We start from the raw sequence: 19,338 nt of genomic DNA, 5'->3' as shown, positions 1-19,338 counted from the left end.
AGCATGACATTGCTTAGAATGTTTTGAGTCCATCCTCTGACATTCTGGTTTTCTTTAATTTTACAACACCTACCTCCAAGACCCGCCCAAGTTTCCATGAGATATGCAATATCATTTTAAATAATATTATATAATCCTTGGAAACTTAAAGTCATGTAACATTTAGAAAAGAGATAAGCAAAGGGCACATGAAAGCCATAATAATAAAAGAAAGCTTGGAAAAAATTGAAAGCATGATTTTTAAAAAATTTTAATTTCAGTGTACTTAACATACAGTGTTATATTAGTATCAAGTGTACAATACAGTGATCCAACAGTTCCATATATTACTCAGTGCTCATCATGATGAGTGTACTCTTAATCCCTTTCACCTGTCTCACTCATCCTTCCACCCACCTCCCGTTTGTTCTCTATAATTAAGAGTGTGTTATTGGTTTGTCTCTCTTTCGTTTGTTCCCTCTTTTGTTTCTTAAATTCCACATATGAGTTAAATCATATGGTATTTGTCTTTCTCCTATGTTATTTCACTTAGCATTAAACCCTCTATATCCATCCATATTGTTGCAAATGGCGATAGCAAAATTTCATTCAAAAAGTATGATTTTTTAAGGATTGCATTCTTCCTAAAACTTTTCTTACCTTTTATTATGATTAATTTTATATTTCTATTTAAATTTTATTCCTTCTAGAAATTTTCTATTGAAATATATTTGGCATATAACATATTAACTTAGATGTATGCGTTGATTTGATACACTTATATATTGGGAATTATTGCCATTGTAGCAATAGTTAGCACTTCTGTCACACACATAATTATAATTTCTTTTTTGTGTTAGAATAATAAAGATCTAGTCTTCTCACAAGTTTGATTATTATAATACAATATTGTCATCTACAGTCACTATACTTTGCATTAGATCTCTAGGATTTATTTACTATGAGTTGCAAGTTTATACACTTAAACAATATCTCTCTTATTCTGTACTCTCCAGTCCCGTGAACCATCATCTTGTCTTCTCTTTCTACAAGCTGGGCTTTTTTAGATTTCATGGGTAAGTGAGGTCATACAGTATTTGTCTCCCTCTGTTTGACCTATCTCAGCGTAATGTCTTCAGGGTCTATCCATGTTGTCACAAACGGCAGGATTTCCTTCTTTCTCATGATTGAATAATGTTCCATTGTGTACATATGCCACATTTTCTTTATCCATTCATCTGTCATCAGACACTTAAGTAGTTTCCAGAGCTTGGCTATTTGAGTAATACTGCAACAAATGTAGGAGTCCAGAAATATCTTTGATATCCTGTTTTCATTTTGTTACCCAAAAGTGGAATTACTAGATCATATGGTAGTTAGTTCTATTTTTAGTTTGTTTTTTTTTTTTTTGAGAAACTTCCATACCATTTTCCATAGTGCTGAATCAATTATCAATCCTACCAGCAGTGTATAGGGTTCCCTTTCTCCACATCCTTTCCAGTGCTTGTCATCTCTTACCCTCTTAATGACAGTTATTATAATATGTGTGAGGTGATGTCTCATTGTGGTTTTGATTTGCATTTCCCTGGTGATTAACAATATTGAACATCTTTTCATATGCCCGTTGGCCATTTGGATGTCTTTCTTAGAAAAATGTCTAACTGCATCTCTTTGGCCATTTTTTAATCTATTGTTTTTTAATAAGTGGAGTAATGTACCAGTTTCATTAATATCAGCTACAGACTTAATAGAAATGCAAATTACTGAGCCCCAGCACAGCTATAAATATGATTGCTGGTGGTGGAGCCTGGGAATCTATACTCTCTATGAAAATTTCAGAGAACTGTAATGCCACCTAAATTTAAGAATCACCAGGAGTGTTAATGTGGCCTCCCTTCTTTAAACTATTAAGGCTTTTTTGTTTTTCTTTCTGCAATTGTTACAACACTTAATACGGTCTACTTAATTGCTAGTGATTTACAGATCTTGTATTTTCAGTAGTGTGTATGCTCCTAGGAGCCATGAACTATCTTTACATCTTTTATTCTCCATAGTGTATAGCAGTTGTCTCATAGTAGATTTTCAAAGAACATTACTCAGTATATGGGCCTTTGATCTTGGTCAAAAAACAGAGACACAGAGATTGGTTAAATAACACTGGCGATCTCATGGGAACCTGGGAAGGCCTGAGAGGCAGAGAGCTAGTGACAACACCCAACGACCACCTTAAAGTTCCTCTGAGGAAACATTACCATCTTTGCCACTGTTATGGCCTCTGACATTTTCTAGCAGAGATTCTGCAACCGTCCTCCTTGAAAAAAAAGGATGTCTTCAACAGTGTATTTGATAGAAGCTAAGTTCTGGGAAACATTACCAACTCTTTTCTTTGCTCACTTCCATATTCAGGTCTTTCATGAATGATTATGGATAGAGGAACCTAAATCCAATGAATGCCTGGATTCTTGGCAAAAGAGGCATATACTTTGGCAATGCAGGACTCATAATACAGAAAATTTTCAAAATGAAGATTATTTGGCAATTTAATCTGATCACAGACTCCCAGAAATATCATAAGCTTGGAGTGTGAGACATTTTTACTATTATTTTTTTATTATTATTTTTTAATCTCTCTTTTACTTTTCACGTTATCCTTTATATTCAAATTTCTGCTTCCTTTCCCTCTTTTCAGTAGCAAGTAGAAGCCCTTTGTCTAGGTCATCTATAAATGCATTGCATAGCACATGATTTGAGACTGTAGAGTTCACTAACTTTCACCTGTTGCGTGTTGGTTGGAGGTTTACCTTTTGACCTTATGTAATGTTTCATGTGATACTAAATTGACCATTTGGGGAGAGGGTTAGTGACCTCATCGACAATATAAAATGGCCAAATATGTTCTCTGTAACTTCCAATGAGTAAGATAAAAAGGGAACAAATGCATAAAATGGCAGTGTGAGCAGCACTTCTTTTAAAGAAAATGGAAAGCCGTGGGCACAAATAAAAGCATTTTCTAGCATTATCTGCTTTATAAAGTCTTATTTTAATATATATCTTTGCTATAGCATTAGTTGCTAGAATAATTGTGTGCTTTCTAGTCGGTAAGATGGGGGAGGGACAAACCCTAGATAAAATTTTCTGTGATAAGATATATTAAATGGAAACGATTAAATAATTGATAATTTAATATTGGTGGAATGAAATATCAAAGAAAGAGATGACAGTCTCTAATGAAATAATGATACCTAATGAGGTATCTAGCTACTCATCTTCACTTTCTAGATGAAATACATTTTTTAAACTATTGCTGCCATCATTTTACAGCAGCTGATTCTTCATTATATCTACGGGCATTTTCTCTCACTTAACCTGAATAAGTAACTATTACAGTTCAGATCAATTTTAGGTGAACTTTCATCTGACACCTGCATGTGTAAGACACTTCCAGCTTCCTCTACATCCCATCATGCAGCAACTAACTTTTACCTTCCATAGACCTCTCTTTCATGAACTTATGACTTCTCTTCTGTCCCAATTTGTTCTTCATCTAACTCTATAATGTAAAGTTGCTTAGGTTTGTTTTATATCCCCATCTCATCCCTTTCTCAAAATTTAAATTCTTCAGAAGTCTCAAGCACATTCTTTGTTATTTCTCTTTATTTTTTTTAAGATTATTTATTTATTTATTTATTTATTTATTTATTTATTTATTGTTCATGATAGACACAGAGAGAGAGAGAGGAAAAGAGAGAGAGGCAGAGACACAGGAGGAAGGAGAAGCAGGCTCCGTGCAGGGAGCACAACGCGGGACTCATCCCGGGCAGGCGCCAAACCGCTGAGCCACTCAGGGATCCCCCAGACCTCTCTCTTTAAAAAAAAAAAAAAAAAAGAAAAGAAAAGAAAAAAAAGATGTTTTTCATTTAGAGAAAGAGATCACAAGCAGGAGGAGGGGAAGAAGAACAGAGGAAGAGTGACAGACTCTGCGCTGAGGGTAGAGCCCAACACAGGGCTGAATCCAACTACCCCGAGATCAAGACCTGAGTCTAAATCAAGAGTCAGACCCTTAACTGACCGAACAACCCAAGTACCCCTGGCTGGCCCTCTCTTAAAATAGTTTCCTGTACTGGAAAGGGTTATACATTAATCCAAATGCACCTTATTATAAGTTTGATTGGCAGTTTTATCTCATGTCAAAAGGCCGAGTCCTGAGTATAGAGCACTGCAGTGTGGGCAAGTGGCTGTAAATGGGAGAAGTACCAAAACCCCCTACATGGAGACAGAGGGGACACCTTTCTATATAAGGGGTGTTTAGGGATTTGGTGAAAGGAGGCATTAAGAGACTTTTCTTGAAGGTAAAGTTTTGTTTATGGAGAATGGTTTGGGGCAACCTCTAGCAGAGACTTTAAGGAGCTAAAATTCCTTGAAAGCCAACCTTGGTATGGCTGCTGTAAAAGCAAATGCTAAGGAGTTAGGTACTAGGTCTGGTGCCTCTAGATTATTCATTTAGTCAACAGATATATACTAGGCACCAAGTATGATTTTACATGTTAATTATCCAGTAAAAAATGTAAGTGTATTACTAAGCAATCTATGGAACCAAATTCCAGCTCTCATGACTTGGTTATCATATCTCTTTCAAAGCCATGTGGAATGTTTCTTTCCTTATAACATTTCTGAAAATTAATACAGCCATCCAATCCCCCTTTTCATGAGAGGTGTATTAGGTAATAACACAATATTGAAGCGATAAATCTGCCCAGTAAAAATCAAGCATAACAGCTACTCCATCACAATGAGCTGCTTTTTTTCTCATCAGAAGTACTGCCCCTGGGAGAAAACAGGAAATAAGCCCATATTTCCTGGGGTCCTGCTGTGTCCTTCTGGGATGAGCTTCACAGGTAAATGGTGAGAAGTTGATTTAAAGCACAAAAAAGATTAGTAAGAAAATGTTTCAAGCAAGGAGAAATTCCAAAAATACAGAGAAGGCTGCTGGCAGGTCATCTTCACATTAAGGATGTATCGAAATCCTCTTAACATGTCTCAGACTCATGGGTCTTTAAGCCATGGGCGCCTCAGACTTGCCCACCCTAAGATGTACAAAGAGCAAACCACTGCTTTGGGGCAGACATTCAGAGTTTGGTTAAGTTTTTCCTAAGGAGCACATGAGTTTGTTTTGAACAAAGTACTGATTTAAAAGCAAAAGACAATTTATCCTCAAAGCAATTTGTGTCTTTATTAGACCAAATATTTGCCAAGAGGATAAACTCTGCAGGACCAGAGAAAAAGTCTCCCTTCAGTAATCTTCTGATTTTACTTTAGAAAAGTCTATTATCTTGTAACCTCATTAGACAAAATAACTTAAATTTCGAAATATAGTATTCATATGTAACATTTTAAAGAACAAATAGCCCAAGTAGAAAAATGAAATGATTAACACCAACTTAGTAGCTCAGAATAACACATATTATCTCATCGTTTCCATGGGTCAGGAGTCTGGGCACAATTTACCGGGGTTTTCTGCCTCAGGACCTTTGCTGCAGGTCTCGCAAGGCTGCCACAAGGTGTCAGCCAAGGCTGCAGTCTCATCTCCAAGGGTCTGTTGAGGAAGCATCTGCTTCCAAGCACCTGTGAGTGTTGGTAGAATTTCATTCCTTGTGGTTAAAATGACTGAGCGTCTCACTTGCTTCCAGGCTTTTGGATGGAGGCTTCCTTTATTTCCTGGCCATGTGGATCTCTCCAGAGGACAGCTCAAAACACAGCAGCTTCTTTCCTCAAATCCAGCAAGACAGAAAGAGTCCACTGGCCGGATGGATTATAATCTTATGTACTAGAATTACAGACATGTTCTCCAGTCACCTCTGCAGTATTCTATTGATTAGACACAGCTTATAAGATCTTCCCACACTCCAGGAGAGGGAATTTCAGAAGGTGTGATATAAGGAGGTATAATGAGGGTTATCCAGCGTCTGTCCACCCGCATGACCCCTCATTATTCATTTCCCCTCCATCTGAACAGTACACTGACCTCTCTCAAGGTCTCCAGTGTTTCAAACCATCACGGCATCTGCTCAAAGTCCTGATTTCACCATCCGAATCTGATACAAAGGTGGAGGACGCCTCTTGGGTGTGGTTCCTCTTGATCTATGGTTGTGTAAAACTCAAAAGACAAGTTTTCTCCCTTCCACACCCAAAATACAATGGTGGGACAAACAGAAAAAATGGCCACAGACGTTCCTGTTCAAAAATGGGGGACAGGAGAGATACAAAGGAGTCGTTGGTCTATAGCAATTCTGAAGTACAGCTGGGCAAAAGTTGGATATTCTTTAATTAGGTGTGAAAGGCATGGGAATAATTCTTCAAGACTCTTGGTCCACCCCCTAAGTCATATTTTTATTTTTTTTAATCTTTTTTTTCTTTTTTTTTTTTAATATATAAAGAGTAGCATTCATTTGCAGCTGAATGGTTTCATCAGCCTGCTTTGGACAACAGAATTTCAGGGTCCAGCACACTCTTCATTTTGTGTTGTCTTTCTTTTTCAGTTCAAGTTTTCAGTTTTGTTGTTGTTGTTTTGTTTTGGGTTGAAACCACTTCCTCAAAAACTTGGTGGCTGGCTCTTCTGTGGATTTCATTCTACTTAACAAGAGCCACACCCACAGAGCTCTCCAAGGCCAGCCTTCTACCTTGATCTGCTGCTAAGAGAGCTGAGAAACAATGTGATTATTCTTCCTCCAGGCCTTGTTGATGGATGGAGAAGTTCCATTTATCTGCTGTATCTCGTTAATGGGTCCTGTGTGACTGAATGCTCTGATCTTTTGATCTTCCTAAGATTTTCACAAAGCATATAGTCACTTCTTCACTTTTTCTCTCACCCAGGGCTTATCTCAATTCCTCTTTCCTTAACAATGCTTGCAAACCATTTCTTGGTTTGAGCCTGTTTTGCTATGTGGCGAGGCTGAGAATTTTCAAAACAGTCAAGCCAGGTTTCCTTTACGTTAAACAACTCTTCCCTCAATGTGTGTCTCCTCCCACAGTTTCACAGAAGTGGGAAGAATCCTCTTTGCTTGGAAATCTTAACTCACGTGTTCTGATTTCCCCATAGCTGAAGAATAGAACTTCGGGAAGCCTTCAGCCACTATAAAACTAGGATCTCTCCTTTCTCTAGTTTCCAATAACAGGTTCCTTTCTTTTGGAACCTTCACCAGCAAATTTCTTAAAGTACAGATCTTTACTAACTGTCTGGTCCTTTAAGCTATCTCTGTGCAACTGTAGCAGGAAACACAGAGGTCTGGGCCACCTGCTAATGCAGCTTCCTCTGCCCTCTGAGCCTATCCATGCTTTCTCCCAGATGTAGCACTTCCATCTTGTAACAGTTTGTTTCTGGGCCCATTCTACTTTATGATTTGGTGTGTCTAATAAAACCAGTTCATAATAAGCAGCTCTGCACACATTTTCACGTGGTGCTTTATGTTCAAGCATTCGTACCTATAAGGACCACAACACAGAGAGTGGATGTTTGTCAAAATACAGGTAATTCTTTAATGAGTATACCCAGACTCTCTGTGTGTGATTATTCCACTGGGGTTATGTTTTCCTGCTTCACCTTGCATCATTTGTTATCACTGACACCTTCAATGTCATAGAGCCTGGCCAATTGTATGGTACATGTGGCAGGGATGTTTGCATTGCCACGTGGACCTGCTGCAGAAACCATTCTTGCTTCAGGCCCCATTTAGCTGGCAATCTTCCACCAGCTATTTAGGGTATTGGTCAGATTCAAAGAGATCTAGCAGTTGCTGTGCTTCCTCCTTTGTGATAGGGGATAAAACATGCAGCAATTTGTTTTTGACTTTGCAGGAAGTGTGCTAGTATGCTTTTCACTACCTGATATCGAAAAAATAAACTGAAGTCACAGGTCTCTGAGTTTTCACGGGATTTGCCTCTCACCCTTTGGAGCCCATGTGTCTTCCCAAGGGTTCTATCATATCAGCAACCTCTGGCTTGTTCTAATCACTATGATGCCATTGATTAGCACATAACTGATTAGTATTAGTTATTAGTATTATTAGTATTCAGTAAAATGCCCAGACCATTGAGGTCTTCTCAGATTGCATTGTGACAAATGGTGGGATATTTAATGTGATCCTGAGACAAAACTATAGATGAGTGTTTTCCACCCCCTACAGATGCAAACTCTGATTCTCTTATCTCATTAGAATTTAAAAGGAATGCATTTACAAAACATCTAAATAAGATTTATTAATTTGCCCTAGCAAGGAGAGCTCATCTGTCAGTCTAGCTACAACTGAGGAAGCCTGGGATATTCTACAGTCATTCTCCAAGATCTCTGCATTTTCTTCAGTGACTTAACTGAAGATGTAAATGATAGAGGCATGAAAGGACCCACCACCCCCACATCCTCTAGGTCCTTAATGGCACTAACCTCCACCATTCCTCTGGAGATGCAATATTGTGTTTAATTTGCCCTCTTGGCCAGGAGATGGGGCAGTTTCAGAGATTTCTACTTAGCCTTCCTCATTTATGCTAGTCCTTACCCCATAGGCCAAGAACCAAATATGGAAATTCCTCCAAATGCCAAGTATAGCAAATCAAATTATACTTTGGAACTGAAGACATTACCAATAGTTGGGTCTATGGACCTAATGAGTCCTCTGTAAGATAAGTTTTCACAAGAAGTTTATTGAATACTTTTTCTCCTAGGCCTTAACTTTAATTTGGAGGGGAAGCTGTAAACACACATTGAATCTGTGGGTAGTGATACCAACTCAATCCCTGGAAAATTCTGGGTATTTTCCTTTACTCAATATTTAGTCCCTCCACCAATGTCTACACATCTGTTTTTAAGGAAAGAACTAGAGGAATCACTGAAGTATATACCTGCCAAAGTGTTGCTGGATGCTTCCTCCTAGGTACCGGACCACCTTTTTAGCAGGTTGTTAAGAATAATTGTAGTTTCAGACTTCTAGAGGTTATGCATCAAAACCTGGCCTCTACTATTTTGGGACCACATACTTCCATCGGTATTAATGTAACCAGGTCTGTGATCACTTCTACTATCATCTCTAGCCTGTAGAAGAGAGCCACTGCCAAACTTTTTAGTGCTGCTGGTGTCTTTTGCCAGCCCATTCTGATGATCTTGGAGGAGTGGCATGTCCTCTGGATATAATCCTTTGGAACATAATTCTCTAATAGATCTGCTTATCCTGAGTAATATATCCAATATATGCATTCCAGATTTTAGGATCCTGGGTTCTCCTCAACAGAATACTGATTTTAGCATAATAGATTGCCTGGGTTGGAGTCTCTGGAGATCTGTGACTGTAATTATCAGATTCCGACTCTCTTGTTCAGCTGCAACAACTCTTCTACTGTGAGAGATAATTGCCTTTTGTAAGCTGTCAAAAAGGCCCTCTCTCTCGTATACTTGTCTGTCTCTCATACTTTGTTCCTTATTACCCTTCTGTGGGCCATCAATGCCACTTACGAAGCGAGGACACTGACATTGTAGGAGTTGTTCTTTTCCATAGTTTTAGAATACCTGAATATTGTAAACTGGCACAGATATGTATCTCCACTGGGATATTTTCAGAGGTCATCATTTCAATGAAATATTTACAATTGGGACTCAATCTTATGCTAGGTGCTAGGACAAGAAAGGGCTTCTTATTCCCAGAATAGCCACCAGCTGCAAGATTTGCTTACCTCTTAAAAATCTGGCCTTCAAAAATTCCCTTACATTTGATCCAGCTCAGTCATTGAAGATTTTTTAACGGATGTGTTTTTCTAATCCTCTTGCCTATTATATATATGTGGGAACTAAATCTCATGGACATAGTTACATTTATGGGAATGTGAGGATTTATTTCCCCTTTATTCTTGCTTTCTTTATTTTTCTCACCCTTATTGTAACAAAGGATGACAAGTGTGATGCCTTGTTAGGTTAATAATGCATTGATATTAGGCCATAAAAGAGGGTCTTTCTTAGCATGAAACAATTTTTCATGCTTTTTGAATGCTGCAATACTTAAGCCTCCTCATTCTTACCCTTCCAGAATTTGTGACTCTTAGTGAGGAGGTATACATAATTGATGACCTTCTGACATCTGTAAATATCACAGCAATGTTTCCTTTTTGATAGCCTTAAAAAATACAAATACCTATATTTTATAGATAATTATTAATGTATTTTGCAGTTTATAGGTATCATACTTTGATTTTTAAAGTGTTAAATGGAACCAAATTGATTTCTTGTGTTAGTTTTCTATTGATGCCTAATTATCCCCAAATTTAGTTGCTTAAAACAACAAACATTTTACTGTCTCCATAGGTCAGGAATGTCAGTATGGCTTAGCAGGATGCCTCTAGCTCAGGGTTTCTCATTAGGTTATCAGTCAAGTTGTCAGTTGGTCTGCTCTCAAGGTGGACTAGGGGAAGATCTGCTACCAAGGTCATGTGGATGTTGGCAAAATTCAGTGCCTCAGGAGCACCAAATCCTATAGTGAGAGCCTCAGGCTGTAATACCGCAAACTTCTGTTTCTCACTCTTGGCCAGAGCCTCTCTCAGTGAGCAGCCTGCCACATCAGCCTCTCTCCAGAGGAGCTCGGAACAGAGAAGAGAAGCTGGCTCTCTTAAGAGTGAACGTGTCTAAGAGTGGGTGAGGATGAGCATTCAAAATGGAAACCACAGTCTTCATGACCTAATATCTGAAGTTCCATCCCATTACTTCTGCTGTATTCTAGTCATTATATGAGAGTCCATACCTCTGTCCCACACTCAGGGGAGGGGATAACACAAAGGGATAGTATGAAGTGGCAGGGATTTATTGGGGATCAGAGAGGCTGCCTACCACATTTCTCCTGCAATAATTTTGATATAATTTCTCTTACATTTTGATAGTGATGTATTGCATAACACAAAGCACATTATAATCACTTCTTAAGATATTCTGGGTTTTTCCATTATTTATGCTGCTTCCTAGCAGTGTGATTTTTGGCAGATTAATCTTGGGGTACCTCATTTTCTTCTAGAAAATATGGGATAATAATGCCTTTCCCAGTCCACAGGTCATAGTTGTAATTTTTTCTCAGAGTGACCGTTAGTGTGGCTTCAATATACATTTGTTAAAATAAAATACAAAAGGTGGCTATTTTTAATTATTTTCTTTGCATGAAGTACTTAGTTATTCTCTGCAAATATAACAGTCCTGTAAACTTGCAGATAACAGAGCTGTCTTTTTTTGTTCAAACTCAAGTGTAACAAACTTTATTATTGAATACACACAATGGAAGGTTTTTTAAAAAATATTTTATTTGCCATTTCAGTGGGAACTAACATCATACTTGGATAGAGTGAGAAATCAGTTTGGGCCAGTTTCCATCTCCGCATTACTGAATTATAAAACTATAAGGAGAGTGGGTCAGGCAGTCCTAGCTCTCATTATGGTTCTCCCACACCTATCCATCCCCCTCGCAGCGTTAGGGACCACCCACTGGAGACTCTGTGACCTCTTCACCTCTCAAGGTCTCCACTTTTATTTGTAACATGATGGGGGTGGACTAGGTGATTGGAGAGATCCCTCTGAGGGCTTGTCAGTTTCCTGGAAAGCTATTATAGGCTGCAGCTATTTTCACAAAGAACATTTCCTAAAGCCAATCCCTATAAAGAGAAATTCTTAGCAATTAATCCTTACAATACTGACTGCACATAAGAGTTTCCCTTAGTCTATTTCAAGAATTACATTACATTGATATGTTATTAGACATTTCAGCTATGATAAGAAACAAATTTAATTGAGTATCCTGTGTATAGTATTAAATTTATTTTTAGATGTTGAGCATAATTGAAGCCATCTGCATAATCTGAAAAAAAAGTGCCAAGATTTGCGATTATATTTTCTTTAGATTGTAATGTATTTGCCTATCATTTTGTGCTTTATTTTTATATTGTATAATAAATTTCATTAATGATTGCATAGGGTACAATGAAATATATTAGAAGGTCAAAATGCATATTGTTTTTTCTGTATTTTAAATTCTTGCTTTATTTTATTTAAATAAAAATGTATTTTCACTTAGGCAAAAAATCTGGCTTTAGAGGTCTATTTTATAGCAGAAATGTTTCTGTAGTAGAAATAGTAGAACTAAGATTTTTGTAATGTGCTTTCCATTTCGTTTTGTGTGCATGTGTGTGTGTGTGTGTGTGTGTGCGTGATTTTGTAAATATTGCTGCCATTCCTTTAGAAATGTGATCCTGAGGTATCTTTGGCAGTGTCCTGTGGGGCAAATATAGAGAATAATATAATCTGACACTTAAATAACCGTAAATGACTAAATAAATGTCCAAGTCACTAGGGGAAAGAGAAGGTCATAGAATCTGTATTTCAGCTGGCAGAGCAAGAATAAATTTTGCCCTGGAGAATTCAGCTGTGTTCAAGGAGGCAGAGCATTACCTATGTTAACATATTGACAGAGGACAGAGAAAGGTTTAATTAACTCAATAGTTAACCTTAAAAGTTTCAAAGAATCTAAAACTGGAGAAGTAGCATCAAATCCATTATGTCTTACCAGAAAGGGTTATTCATTTGTGCAGCAAATGCAGAGCACCAACTATGTCACATGCTTTCATGGAGTTTACAATCTAATCGGAGAGATTGAAATTAATAAAATTATTAAACAGATAACTGTGTAATTACAGACACAGATACATGCATAGCATCATGTGCCATGAGGTTATTTAAGAGGTGAACTTGAATCAGTCTTTGGAGGTCAGGAAAAGGTGACCTAAAGTGGTGGCTCTAGCTGAAAGCTGATAATTGAGGTCACTACTGGCTAAGGAAGGAGGGGAAGGAGGAAAACGGACGTGGACAGAGAGAATAATAGGGTCCTCGGCCTTATGGTAACTGCTGCAAATATGCTATTTAGTAGCACCAAAAAACCAGTGATGTTGGAGAGGAGAGGAAGGAAAATAAAAATGGATCTATCAATGTAGATGAATGAAGGTGTTTAGGAGGCCTAAACTTTGGACATATTGTGTAATATTTGATTTTCTCAAATATTTTGCAAAATACAGAGATTCATAAATATGAGTAACAAAAATTTAATTCTAAGAGGCCAGGTAGATCCATTTTTTTGAAATATGAGGATATTTGAAAGTTTATTTTGGGTGCCAAAGCTTTCTGGATTTCTGAAAACAAGCTACCCAGTGGGAATTTCAACACCAGGTGGGGCCCTACTCATGTGAAGCACTGTAAGCCATGTTAAATATTCCGGCCTTGGTTGTAAGAAAAGGTGAGCAACTCTGGTTGTTGAGGGACAAATCATTTGAAGAGAAGAGGGGATGGAGCAAGCCCTGATTGGAAGTCATGCAACAAGGCATTCCAGAGATGTTATGTGGAAAAGAAGTGTGTGGGAGAAAAGAAGACTGATGTATCATTAGAAAGTTAAATTAAATTTAGGCCATTTATATCTTCTAATTTTCTTGCTTACATGGATTCTATTTATTGAGATTTTGAATACTGGAGAAGAATCAGAGGGTTTCTTTTGCAGGGCAGGTGCTGTGATTATAGGTCTGTGTTTAATACTGAAGCAGCCTTGAGAAATCTAAGTTGAAATACTTGACAGTTGCATACGGAGGTCTAGAATCAGAGGAGGGCTCTGGGCTAGGAATATTGTTTTAAGGGTCATCGAACTGAAGAGAAGACAATGCCCAGAAGAATTCTTGTGTTCACTCTTCAAGTAGCTGAAGAGGAATCTGAAAAGGAGACCAAGAAGGATTAGCCAGAAGCGTAGAAATGTAATCATAGAGGGTGATGAAAGAGAAGCCCTCAATAAAAGAAGAATATAAGGATACCGAGCCCAAAGTGTCCATTCAGTCTTCAAGGAGCCAAAAAAAAAAAAAAAAATCAACAAGGATAATTCATAGATAAGGAAGGAGATTACCACATCTCTGGAAACAAAAATCAATGTACTTAAGTCTATGGGTTGTGTGCCTTTTATGTTCATCTGATTTGTTCAAAGAGATTTAATAGGCAAAATCCTCTTATAGTTTTTTCCATGTAATAACTAAGCATTGATTGCCTATTACAAAACAGGATTGAGAGAGAGAGAGATGTGAAGAGAGAAAGAAGGGAAGAGTGAGAGGAGGGGAAAAGAAGGCACAGTGGGTGGGAGGAAGGGGGACTAGGAGAGGGAGAAGGGGTACAAGGGAGACAGAAACCTTTTTTGTTTTATTTTCATGGAGCTGACATTCTAGCAGTGACAAAACAGTCAGTGTGTTAGTGTGGAAAACATTATATGGGGTATTCAGTGAAACCCCTTTGATACAGTAATAATAGAGCCCTGAATGCGGTGAAGATTGAGCCGTTGGAGTATCTGCTTGCAGAGGGTAGACAGACCTTGTGAGGCTCAGGATCAGCAATACCACACACCCCATCATTTGCGCTGTGTTCTGTTGACCAAGAGAGATCGCAAGGCCTAGATCCGGGGTTTAGCAAAGAGGACTCCTCTTAGTGGTGGGAGGAATCAAAGTCCCTGTACCAAAGGAAACCACTAGTGATTCCATTCCCAAGCACCAAATGAATATTTTTTTAAATGTGTGAAAATTCCCACCTACATTCTCCTTTCTTCAAGGCCTCAGGGTTTTAATATTTAAGGGCAGTATTGATCCTATTTTGTTCAAACAGGTAAACACCAGATATACTGCTTAATTTGGCATTTGGTGGCATAATCAGCATAGCAGGGTCCGATGGCCAAATGAAATAGAACTCAATTTTTCTTGGAAGGCATCAGTGATCTCAGATATTTATACTCCTGTAAAAGGCATATTTTACAAAGTATATTTGAACATTAATGTCTACTTTGAATAACAAATGTTTATTCAAAAACAATTATCCATGTAACATAAAAGAAGAAAATCTAAAACCACTCCCAAGAAAATAATTTTAATGACTTTTCATAACTTAATGTTTGCTTTTGGGGGGATTATAAGCCTCTTCAAACATCTGGCATTTGTGTTTATGCAGAGAATTCTTATTTGGGCGTTACTTAATTAGAATCAAACAATTCCATTTTTTCATTAGCACTTGGAAAATAATAATCCATGCCAACTGAGTAGAGTCAAAACACTTTAAACATCGATTTGTAAATATTTGAAACTTTAGTAATTCTTTCCTTAAAGATACAAGGTTTTCAAAGGAGTCCTTTATTTATTTTCATGCAAAAAACAACAATTTATTTTTTCCCTATTTAAATTTTATATAAAATTTGAAAGTGAATGCCATGGATTAGAAGGAGGGTTTATGATCTTGTCCTCAATTCATGTATTTCATATAGTATGTGCAGAGTGGCTCCTCCCTTTACGAGCCACATATTCTGAAACTATGATTAAGCTTTGCTAAAATTGAGTTTATTTCATTATAAATGCATCATATATGTAATGTATAAAGGTAATAATATAAAAATCAACACAAATGTGTTAGAAATATATTGGGGATTTTAACAAATTTGGAAGAAAATGCTAAAACATGTCACTAATTTTCTTCCTTATGCTTTTCTATACATTTTAATGTTTTCCACAATACAGTTGTATTTATTTCATAGTCAGAAACAAATAACAAACTGCTCACTTAACAAACTAAACAAAATCAGCAGATGCTCTTTTCACTTGACATATGATTGCTCAGTTTTAGCATGTGAGATCAGTTTGAAACAGATTTTATATATATATATACACATTGACAAATGTTTCCTGTTTCTTTCTCAATAACCACAATAATAATTATTAAAACACAAACAACAACCATAGAAGCTAATGTATACTGACTGCGTTCTACTTATCTAGTACTGTTCTAAACAGTTTACATGTATCTGCTCATTTAGTTCTCACAACATAAGATACAGTTTTTACTTCCATTTTACAGATGGGAAAGTGGAGATAAGAGAGAGAATTTAACTTACTCGAGGTCACAGCCAGGAGTGGCGAAAAAAGAAAAGCACTTATGAATTAATCAGTGTTCCTTCTAATGCCTTCTAGAATGTTATGATGCACATATTTTGGGGAAAAAATTCTCTAAAGAAGACACAGTACTGCACAGTATAATATATGATTTTCTTGGATTGTTCATAAAAGTTTGACAAAAATTCTAATAGAATTATTTTCTTTGGAGTATCTACAATATGAATTGCAAAGAGACATTAGAAAGGATTTTAGTGTATATTAAATGTGTGTACCAACTAGTACATTATATATTATTATATTATGTATATAAAATGTATATATATTTATATACAATACATATATTATATGTCATATACATATATATAGGATAGGTTATACAAAGCTATTTTTTTAAAAAAACCTTTTTTTTAAGATTTGTTTATTTATGATAGACACAGAGAGAAGGAGAGAGAGAGGCAGAGACACAGGAGGAGGGAGAAGCAGGCTCCATGCTGGAAGCCCGACACAGGACTCGATCTCCGAACTCCAGAATCGCGTCCTGGGCCAAAGGCAGGCGCCAAACCACTGAGCCACCCAGGGATCCCCCAACAAAGCTATTTTTATGACTAGTTTAGTAACTGGAAGTTAAGTAAAACTAATACAATTAAGTGAATTAAGTAAAATAAATAAAAAAACGATGTGTATTATGCTATAAAATTGACTCCTTTAATCATTTCAACAATTTATTTGATAGGTATTGTGTTAGTAGTATCTATTGATGCTTAATGCATTACCGTAAGATTTAGCAGCTTGAGACAATGAATATTTATTACATCATCATTTCTATGGATCAGGAATCTGGGCAGTTCAGCTGTATGCCTCTGAATGAGGATCTTTCACAGAGTTGTAATGCAGTTGTGAACCAGAGTTCTAGTCATCTCAAGGCTTAACTAGGGGAGAACTGGCTTTCAAAGTCATTCACATGATGCTGGCAGGTCTTGGGGCTTTTCTGGCTGTGGGCTGTGACATCAGCTCCTCCCCACGCCTCCCCTTCAAAAGCAGTTCACCATGTAGCACCATAAGCTTCTCTCAGAGCAAGTGAGTAAGACAAGAAGACAGTAAAAAATAACAATAAGCTGGAAGCCACAGACACTTTAAGAATATTCTCAGAAGTAACATCCTATTACTTTTTGCATATTCTCTTCCTTTGAAGCAAGTCACTAGATCCAACCAGGGGTTTCACTAGAGAGTGAACAGAAGGAGGCAGGATCCTTAGGGACATTTGCATATCCTAGGACCTTCTTTTTTTTTTTTTTTTTTTTTTTCTGGTGAAGAAGTGATTGCTATTTAAACACTGAAAAAGAGGTAGAGCTGAGATTTGTGCATGTGTCTGACCCCTTATCTATAACTATATCATATTTCCCCCAATTATTGATTGTATCTAGAGATAATAAGAGAGATACAAAACTCACCATAATAAAAGATAGAGTGAAATCAATATGTTAAGAGCAGTGTAAATGGAATATTTTAGGTTTCTATGACAATATATTGTCATAGGAATCTGGCATAGTCAGCTGAAAGAGGAGGAAAAGCTTAAGCCTGGTCTATGGTCAATTTGGAATATGGCTTTAAGCCAAAAGTGGAAAGTGACTGCTTTAGAGAAACACTCAATGGAGGCCTCAGAAGACAGTAAAGCAAGGAAGTCCTCTCAATGGGTACAGCTTCAGACAGGATATCTGCTTTGTAAGGAAGGAACACTGAACCCTTGTGAAAATATATACATACTCCTGGTGGCCTGGCTAGCTGGTCAGGGGCCTGTAAATAGAAGGACTAGAAGACCAGAAACAAGGAGGTGTGCTATGTGTGTGCATGGATACATACATGGGAAGGGGGACCGAGGTACAGATTTTTGTATCCAAGGTTAATGCCACCAGAAAGCAACCGTGATGGAAAGGTACTGAACAAGGCCAACCCAGAAGGCATGGTGGGATTCATGCATAGATGGAGTGATCACAGTGGTGAAGAAAAAGGGCATTTATGGTGCCAAAGCATAGATTTACACTTACTTAGGCTAACGTTGTTACTATCATCACCAAATGTACAACCTGACCACCACAGAGACCAATTCTGAGCCCTGATTTGGTTTCATTTCTCTAAGAGTGCAACCTGCTGCTTGATGGCAAGTAGAACATATGGGTTTCCCTTATCCTGGAGGGCTAGTAGTTTGTTCTTATTGGGATAGAAATATATTCCAGCTATGGGATTTTCTTCTTCACCCACAGAAGTCTCAGCCAGCTCCACTATCCCAGGGCTTACAAATTGCCTGACGCCAGGTATTAAATCACACACAGCCTAACAGCTGACAAGAAGACCCACCTCACAGTGAAAAAGTGTGGGGGTGGGCTAATTATCATAGGATACTGCACCAGCCACATGCAAGAGGCCTAAGAGAATGTTGGCTTGCCTTACCAAAGGCACAGCTGAAGAGCTTGCTCAGGAGCAAAATATACCCCAACTATTTGGTATCATACTTCAGGACACAGATTATGCACTAAACCAGAGACCTCCATATGGCCCCATGTCCTACAAAAGAAGGACACATGAGTTAAGGAACAAGGAGTAGAGCAGGAGTGGTCTCATTATCATTGTTCCTGAAGTTTCAAGTGAAGACTTCTGAGCTCTATTAGGTTAGAAGTCATGGTCACTATAGGGTCACATTCTTGCCGAGGGACATGGATAGGATACCATTGAAATACAATGGGGGGAGGCACCTGGGTTGTTCAGTCTGTTGAGTGTCGAATTCTTGGTTTTGGCTCAGGTCATAATCTCGAGACCGGAGGATAGAGCCTTGCGGGCTCCTAGTTCAGCTGGAGTCTACTTATCCCTCTCTCTCTTCCTCTACTTCTAGCCCACTTTCTTTCTTTCTTTCAAATAAATAAAATCTAGGAAGAAAGAAAAAAGAAAGAAGAAAAGAAAAAGAAAGAAAGAAAGAAAGAAAGAAAGAAAGAAAGAAAGAAAGAAAGAAAGAAAAGAAAGAAGAAAGAGAAAGAAAGAAAGAAAGAAAGAAAGAAAGAAAGAAAGAAAGAAAGAAAAGAAAGAAAGAAAGAAAGAAAAAGAAATATGATCTCTGACTGCCAGTACAGTTTGGATTCCTTGTGTTCTGGGAAAAGCAGGAAAGAAGACTCACAGGTCAATGCAAGTAATTGACCATGGTGAAGAGTTAGTACTAGAAGCCAGCCATTCATACCTTCACCTGAGACTTCTCTAATGGACTATCTTTGGGGGCTCCCCATCATCCCGTCAAAAAGTTCTTATAGATACACTACAATCTGAATATCTTTATGGGTTTTCATCTTACACTGTATTTTTAAACAGGCATCAAATCTGCATGATGTCTGAGTCTCCTCCTGC

This window comes from Canis lupus, chromosome 6, assembly GCF_011100685.1.
Source record: "Canis lupus familiaris isolate Mischka breed German Shepherd chromosome 6, alternate assembly UU_Cfam_GSD_1.0, whole genome shotgun sequence".
NCBI lineage: Eukaryota > Metazoa > Chordata > Mammalia > Carnivora > Canidae > Canis > Canis lupus.
Note: the sequence above shows the minus strand (reverse complement) of the source record.